Here is an 8,397-nt window from a genome sequence, read left to right as displayed (position 1 = left end):
GATTCAACTCCTGACCTTGTCACTTCACAGTGGTGGCGGTTGTTTGGTTTTTAAATTACTGATTTATTGAAGCCTCAGTGTTACCGTAAGGGTTAAGCCAGAGAATTCATGTAAAGCCTTCAGCACAGCGACTCGATGTTTGCACTGAGTGTCATTATTTCCCAAGAAGGAGAAGTGACTTCCTCGGGTCACATAGCCAGTGAGTGACAAACCTGGAGGTAACCAGGCCTCCTAACTCCCGGGTATGTGCTTCTGCCCACCACCACGGAGAAGGCCAGAAAAAGAGAGTAGCACAGGTGGGACGTGGGACTTTCAGCTCAGGGGTGGGAATTAGCAGGCCTTGAAGGGAAAACACAACTGTGTTACTTAGAGGATTGCCAAGTAGCAGCCTGCATCTGACTCGTGTGAGCTCGTTAATCCTCACAGCAACACTCCATGGCATTATTATCATCCCTACTTTATTTCACTTATCCGTACTTCATTTAGAGAGGAAAACTGGGGCTTAGGTAGAATTTGTAATTCACACAGAGCTGGGTATGGCTGCCTGACCCCCAGGACCTGTGCGCTACTCCACATTGTGATGGCTGTGGTAAGAACATGGGTGTAGGTGTGGGTGTGCGTGTGAGTGTGTGTGTGTGTGTGTGTAGTAAAGTCACTTCAAGCAGAGGATGCAGGACAAGGCGTGGGTAGATCACCCTCTGTCCCTGTCACTGTTCTCTGTGGCTGCCCCTTCATTAGCCCGTGATTGTCACCTGTGGAAGAGCACAGTATACTTGGGAGGGCAGTGTTTTTGCAGTGTTGGCTTCATTGCATAGGAGAATCTATGTAGGAAAGCAGGAATCTGCTACGGTTTAGGGCCAGATTTCCAGAGGAACCAACTCTCTGTGCACCTTGATGGTAGGGGAAGGTGTTTTATTTCCAGTGTGAAATGCCAAATAGTGCAGGAATGATAAAATCACCCTAGTTTTTCTTATGAACTCCTAGAAGTCATCTTTGTTGGTATAAATGAGATCATTTAGCCTAATTAGTTCCAAGCTTAATTAGCAGTAATTATCCCAACATGGGAGTAATATCCGAGCAGGAAGTGCCGAGTCCTCGATTAGATAGATCTCTAATTGGTGTTACAATATTGTAATTAAAGCGTGTTTGTACGCCTCTGCCGCAGCACGCGATTTGTTTCATGTCTGATTAAACACGGAGACCCAGCAGCCTTTGAGGGGCCAGACTTTTAGATCTGCCTCGCATAACATGTTAACCCTGTGACCAAAGCGATTTGAGGACCTTCTTCCATGGTCAAGGTCAATGCATAGCCCTGGGCCAAGGGCATTTTTGCCCAGAGGTTGTGCAGCACTTGATTGACTCCAGGGTACGTGTGTAGAACATGAGGATCTGGTAGAAGGGTCACTTCATAAGTTCTTTATTTTTGAGGGTGGGTTCATATGTAACTCAGTGACGTCTATAAAAAGAATAACAGCTATCATTTGTTGAGCACTTACTACGTTCCAGATGCTGTGTTAAATGCTTTAAATATCAAAACTCATGAAAACTTGCGAGAAGCCCCTGACATGGGCATTATAATTCTCATTTCACAAACAAGAGCTGAAGAGGAAGAAATTGCATCACCCTGCTGTGTTATCCTTCAGGTCTGACCTTGACCGGCATGCCACCTCTGACCGATGGATTAGGTTGGCTCCCCCACGTGACTCCTTATAACTTTTCCTCACATTTCCTCATTATAATTTAATTTTCCCAGCAAACCATCAGCTCACTTCTGCCTTGTTCACTGCTCTGTGTACCGCGCCAAGCTCCTAGCACAGTGCCAGCAGTGTAGCAGGTGTTCAATAAATAAGAGCCAAAGGAATTGCCAAAGGCAGCTCTGTGTAGTGCTGTAGCCTCTGTGTTTTCTATTTACATCATGTTCACATTTTTGAATGTTAAAAAGTCCATAGTAAGTTTCCAGGTAGCACATATATAATGCACACGTGGGAGGGTGCTTCAAAAAGTTAATGGAATGAGGGGTTAAAAGTACATTTACAGGGCCGTTGCTGTGGCGCAGCAGCTTAACGCCCTGGCCTGAAGCACTGGCATCTCATATGGGCGCTGGTTCTAGTCCCGGCTGCTCCTCTTCTGACCCAGCTCTCTGCTGGCCTGGGAAAGCAGTAGAAGATGATCCAAGTCCTTGGGCCCCTGCACCTGTGTGGGAGATCCGGAAGAAGCTCCTGGGTCCTGGTTTCAGATCGGGGCAGCTCCGGCCATTGTGGTCATCTGGGGAGTGAACCAGCAGATAGAAGACCTCTCTCTCTGTCTCTACCTCTCTCTGTAACTCTGTCTTTCAAATAAATAAAATGAATTTTTTTTTAGAAAAGTACATTTACTTTGGCACCAAAATTTTTTGAAATCCATGTGTATAAGAGAATTGAAAATGAATCTTGATGTGAATGGAAGGGGAGAGGGAGCGGGAAAGGGGAGGGTTGCGGGTGGGAGGGAAGTTATGGGGGGGAAGACATTGTAATCCAAAAGCTGTACTTTAGAAATTTATATTCATTAAATAAAAGTTAAAAAAAAATCCATGTGCATGAGGGGTCTTCCAAAAATTCATGGAAAATGCTTGTTTTGAAACAGTGTGCATGGATTTCAGAAATTTTTCTCCACCAAAATAAGTTTAGCTTTTAACCCCATTTTTCCACAAACTTTTTTCTAATATTTATTTATTTGAAAGGCAGAGTTACAGAGAGAGAGGGAAGGAGACAGAAAGAGAGAGAGATCTTCCATCTGCTGGTTCACGCCCCAAATGGCTGTAATAGCCAGTGCTGGGCCGATCTGAAGCCAGGAGCCAAGAGCTTCTTCCAGGACTCCCACATGGATGCAGGGGCCCAAGGACTTGTACCATCCTCTGCTGCTCTCCTAGGCTCATTAGCAGGGAGCTGGATAGGAAGTAGAGCAGACAGGACTTCAATCAGTGCCCATATGGATGCTGGCACTGCAGGCACCGGCTTTACGCTCTATGCCACAGCACTGGCTCCTCCACAGACTTTTTGAAGGATCCTTGATTTTGGGGAGGGTTGGGCAAATGAGATTTTCTTTCCTCTTACTTCCAAATGCTGTCCTACAATTTTGCAGTAGATGTCTTAACATTGACTATATTTATCTGCTTCATGCTTCAACCCTATGTTAGAATCTAGAGATTTTTTGCCCGGGATCAAATAATGGGTCACTGAATGTAATAAACTCAAGATAATAACAGACAGAATTTGTGAACATTTGTATCTCACTGGCTTCTGCGCATCTTTAGGAGGTGCCCAGCATTGTCAGAATCTATATTCCAGGCCCTTTTGGCTCTCCGAGCCTTCACTATCGTGGTTGGCAAGAACAAGCACCTTACAAAAGGCAGCAAAGAGGGGGCCAACAAGGAAGTGGTGGACCCATTCTCTAAGAAGTGGTGGACCCATTCTCTAAGAAAGATTGGTATGATGTAAAAGCACCTGCTATGTTCAACCTAAGAAACTTTAGAAAAACACTAGTCACAAGGACTCAAGGAAACAAAATTGCATCGGTAGAAGTGAGTCTTGCTGACCTGCAGAACGACAAAGTTGTATTTAGAAAATACAAGCTGAGTCCTGAGGATGTCCAGGGCAAACACTGCCTGCCTAACTTCCCTGGCTGGATCTTACCCGTGACACAATGTGCTCCATGGTCCAAAAATGGCAGAGCGTGACTGAAGCTCATGTTGGTGCCAGGACTACCGATGGCTCTTCGCTTCGTCTGTCCTGATTGGTTTTGCTAAAAAAGGCGACAATCAGATACGGAAAACTTCCTGTGCTCAGCACCAGCACATCCGCCAGATCCGGATGAAGATGATGGAAATCATGTCACTAGCGGTGCAAACAAATGACTTGAAAGAAGTAGTCAATAAATTGATTCCAGATAGCATTGGAAAAGACGCAGAGAAGGCTTGCCAATCTATTTATCCTCTCCACAGTGTGTTCGTTAGAAAAATAAACATGTGAAGAAGCCCAGGTTTGAATTGGGAAAACTCAAGGAGCTTCATGGAGAAGGTTGTGGTTCTGGAGAAGCCGCTGGGGATGAGACAGGTGCTAAAGCTGAACGAGCTGATGGCTGTGGACCACCAATCCAAGAATCTGTTTAAAACTTAGACTTTAGTAGCGACAAATAAAAAGTCTTATTTGTGAAAAAAAAAAAAAAAGTATCTATATTTCAGTAAGATATGTATTCTATATTCCCAGGTAAGGTTTTGGCACACCTCAAGAATGGTTATTTTGAACAGTGACACAAAATTCTCAAGAATTTTTTCTTCTCGAATTCACTTCACTGGAAGTTTAAAATAAAATGTGCCCCCTGCTGCATTATAGGGGAATTGGAGGCAGCCTAGATCAAAATGGAGCCATTGCACTTAAAACTTTGGAGACCACTGCTATCCAATCTCCAATCCCAGTCACTGCTGAAACATACTCAGGGATTAGGGACCTTAACCAGAAATTTTAACTCACTTAATAAATGTTTACAAAATTAGCTTTTATTTATTTATTATTTTAAAGTATTTATTTGAAAGAATTACAGAAAGATGAGGGAAAAGACAGGGAGAGAAAGCGAGAGAGAGAGAGAGAGATTGATCTTCCATCTGCTGGTTCACTCTCATAATGGCCGTGGCTGGGCCAGACTGAAGCTGGGAACCAGGAACTGCATCTGGGTCTCCCAGCTGGGTGCAGGGGCCCAAGCACATGGACCATCTGTTGCTGCTTTCCTTGGTGCATTAGCAGAGCACTGAATCAGAATTAGAGCAGCAGGGACTTTGAACCATGCTCATAAGGGATGCCAACGTTGCAGGCAACGGCTTAACCTGCTAGGTCATGATGCTGGTCCCAAAATTAGTTTTTAGAATTGAGTAGATGATACTTTTACAAAGTATAAAATTCACAAAAAGCTGTCAGTGAAAACACTCCCGTCTACCTTTCCCCCTTCTCCCAGTCACTCCACAGATAACTAGTTTTTCATATAACTTTCTGGAATATTCTATGTATATGCAACTATATGCATTTGTAAAGATATAATTTCTTGATAAAACACCATAATATACATCAAGTCATAAAGCTAAATTAATGTACTTTCTGGCCTAAGCAAAGAGAGGAAGTGAGAAGGAGAGATTCACTACATACAAACTCATGCACAAAGCTCTGGAAGTTTATTTTCTTAACAAAACTTTACTAAGCGTTGTGGTGATATTGAAATTTGAAATATGGCACTAATGAATGAGAATTGCTACTTACAACAATGACAACATCAAATATGAATCTTGATTTTTCATGGGTTTTCTGCTTTGACTGTTCTTAATGTTTATTTATTTTTTCATGTATTTGAAAGGCAGAGGGCTGGTGGGAGTGGGGGCGGGGAGAGCAAGAGAATCTTCCATCTTCTAGTTTATTCCCCAAAGGCCCGCAATACCCAGAGGTGGGCCAGGTTGAATCCAGGAGTCTGGAGCTCCGTCTGGGTCTCCCACATGGGTGGCAGGGCTCAAGCACTTGAGCCACCATCTGCTGCCTCCCAGGTGTTTTGACTAACTCTTATGATGATGTTTCCATGCAGCCACTTGTCTCAATAGCAGCAATAAGAAGGCTGAGGTGATAGGTGTTTATCACTGTTGGCAATTTAACTCACTGCTGTTGTTGTCACTAGAGAAGCTAGGTGAAAAAGTGAAGATGAATTCATGCAGGTCTATTACCACCAAAAGAGAAATGTCTTGTTTATATAAAGGACATCACCGTTATGTCATTTTATGTGCAGAGGACTTGATGAATCTTTTGGAGGACTCTTGTAGTGCAAGAAAATCCACAAAGCTTCTTGAAGTTATTACACTAAAATTTAGGATTTTTTTGGCTTTTGAATAATCAGAAATAAATACATGATGATATTAAAATAATTAGATTTGCATTTGGACAAAACAATTAAACTGGGTTGAAACTTTTGCAGTGCAAGTATCTTACAATATCCAAGGAGTACCAACCAAGGTCATCATCAGATTATTACAGTCGATATTCAGATTTTATTTTGCCTGCATATACTAGGCTCTGTAGAAAACTTGGTGGCTTACGAGCTGACAGTCTTAATTTAGTAATCGTTTCATTTTCTTTATCAAATACTAGCCTGCAGTTCCTGTTACTTTTTCTCCCTGCCATGAGCTCACCTTTAATGGAGATAGACTATGATGCTTCTCTCTTCTTAAAAATGTAGTTGTTTATTTTTTTTTTATTTGACATGTAGAGAGACAGAGAGAGACACACACACACAAATCTCCCATCTGCTGATTCAGTGTCCAAGTTTCCCATACAGATGGCGGAGACCTGACCGCTTGACCGTTACTTAACTGCCTTCCAGGATCTGCAGTGCAGAGCCAGGACTCGAACCCAGACATTCACAGGAGATTCTGGCATCCCAAGCCATGCCTTAACTTCCACGGCAAACGCCTGCCCCTGGTGATTCTTTTCTGACTATGGAAGGGTCTCATGACTCTGAGTAAAGCATGATTCTCTTCTGGAATGTGACTTTGGCAAACAAAAGGACTAATGCAGCGGAATGTTCTGGAAGCATCACTCATGACCACAGTAACCTTTTGTTTTTGTTTTAGATATTCCATTCCATTGTCACTGTAAGGGCACCTGTATTTCGTATCCCAATTTTTCGCTTAGAAACACTGAGCACCAGTCTGGAATAAGGTGGCTCTGGTTTGGGGCCCAGCCCTTATTTGCTTTCCTTAGTGGAAAGATAGGTTTTTGCTCTTTTTCTCTGGGCCTTGATCTTTCTGTTTGTAATGAGGAGTTGGATCAGCTTGTCTCCAAGGCCTCCACTGTCTTGACTACTCTTCCAATCCACCATATGAACTTTCAAGCCATAATTCCAAGACTTTTCTACCAATGCCATTTGTGTGTTTGTGTATATGTGTGTGTTTCATGTCTTCATGACATCAAGCTCTGAATGAATTATATGGCTATGATCAATACAACAAATCAAGACATAAGGACTGGTGGCTGGCATTGTGGCATAGCAGGTAAAACCACTGCCTGCAATGCCGGCATCTCATGGGGGCACCGGTTCAAGTCCTACCTACTCCGCTTCCAGTCCAGCTCCCGGCTAATGGCCTGAAAAATGGCCCAAGTGCTTGGACTCCTGCAATCACATGGGAGACCAGGAAGAGACTCCTGGCTCCTGGCTCCTGATTTCAGCCTGATGGATCAGCCCTGGACATTGCGGTCATCTGGGGAGTAAACCAGAGAACCAGTGGATGAAAGATCTCTCTCTCTCTCTGCCTCTCTGTAACTCTGCCTTTCAAATAAATAAATACATCTTTAAAAAATAAAACAAAAAAACCCAACATAGGAATTATTTCAAAAACTATTTTTATGTTACAAATAACTATTATACCACATATAAAACAGGAGAAATTCCATCCAAGCAAGGAAAAAGTGTCCTGCACACATGGTCATGGCAGTGTGAGTGCATTCCCACATTTTTCCTGACTAGTTATCCACCACTTATCCAATGAACCCATCATTGTGATAACCATGTACGCTAATGATGGCACCCAGGACACAGGGACATATCAAGTTCATGTTCAACACTGCACTATAAAAATAGGCAGGACTTGATAATTCCTCTGCAGAAGGATCCCAAAAGGCTTTATACAAAGCATTAGTTATGCCTCAAAACTGCCTTTTGAGGTGGGTTGGTATTATTATGCCATTTTAACAGAAGGAAAACTGAGACACACTACAATTAAATGACTTGCCTAGGATGACATAGTAAGTCAGTGGTACAGTGATCAGAGGCCCTGACCTTAGAACCCTGCCATTTTGCTTTCTTTACCTTTCACATGGACCCATTTGAGCTATATTTCCAGAGAATACACTATTTTTAATCCATCTTCCTATTTTTAAAAGATTTATTTAATTTATTTGGGAGGCAGAGTTCTGAGCAGGAGAGGGGATGGGCAAAGAGATATCTTCTATCTTTTGGTTCACTCCCCAAATGGTATCAATGGCCAAGGCTGGGCAAGGCCAAAGCGAGGAACCAGGAACTCTGTCTACATCTCCCACATGGGTGGCAGGAGCCTACGGACTTGGGCCATCTTCCACTGCTTTTTCAGACAAATTGGCAGAGAGTTGGATCGGAAGTGGGACAGCTGGGACTCGAACTGACACTCAATATGGGATGGCAGTATCACAGGCAGTGGCTTAATCCACTGTGCCACAGGGCTGGGCCCTGCACTGCATTTTGACAGTGACTTGTCACAAGAGGTCAGGTGTGGAATTTTCCACTTGTGGTATAGCTGCTTGAAAAGTTTCAGATTTCGGAGCGTATTGGATTTTGGATTCTCACAGTGGGAGC

The 8,397-nt window shown here is 43.2% G+C and overlaps 1 pseudogene; it reads left to right on the top strand.

Moving 5' to 3' along the window:
* Positions 1 to 3,278: 3,278 nt before the first annotated feature.
* LOC138850298 (small ribosomal subunit protein eS1 pseudogene) lies at positions 3,279 to 4,264 on the top strand (annotated as a pseudogene).
* The last annotated feature ends 4,133 nt before the right edge of the window (positions 4,265 to 8,397 follow it).

Source organism: Oryctolagus cuniculus, chromosome 7 (genome assembly GCF_051225735.1).
Source record: "Oryctolagus cuniculus isolate XC-2025 breed Fujian yellow rabbit chromosome 7, ASM5122573v1, whole genome shotgun sequence".
Lineage (NCBI taxonomy): Eukaryota > Metazoa > Chordata > Mammalia > Lagomorpha > Leporidae > Oryctolagus > Oryctolagus cuniculus.
Note: the sequence above shows the minus strand (reverse complement) of the source record. Positions and strands in the feature narration are given on the sequence as shown.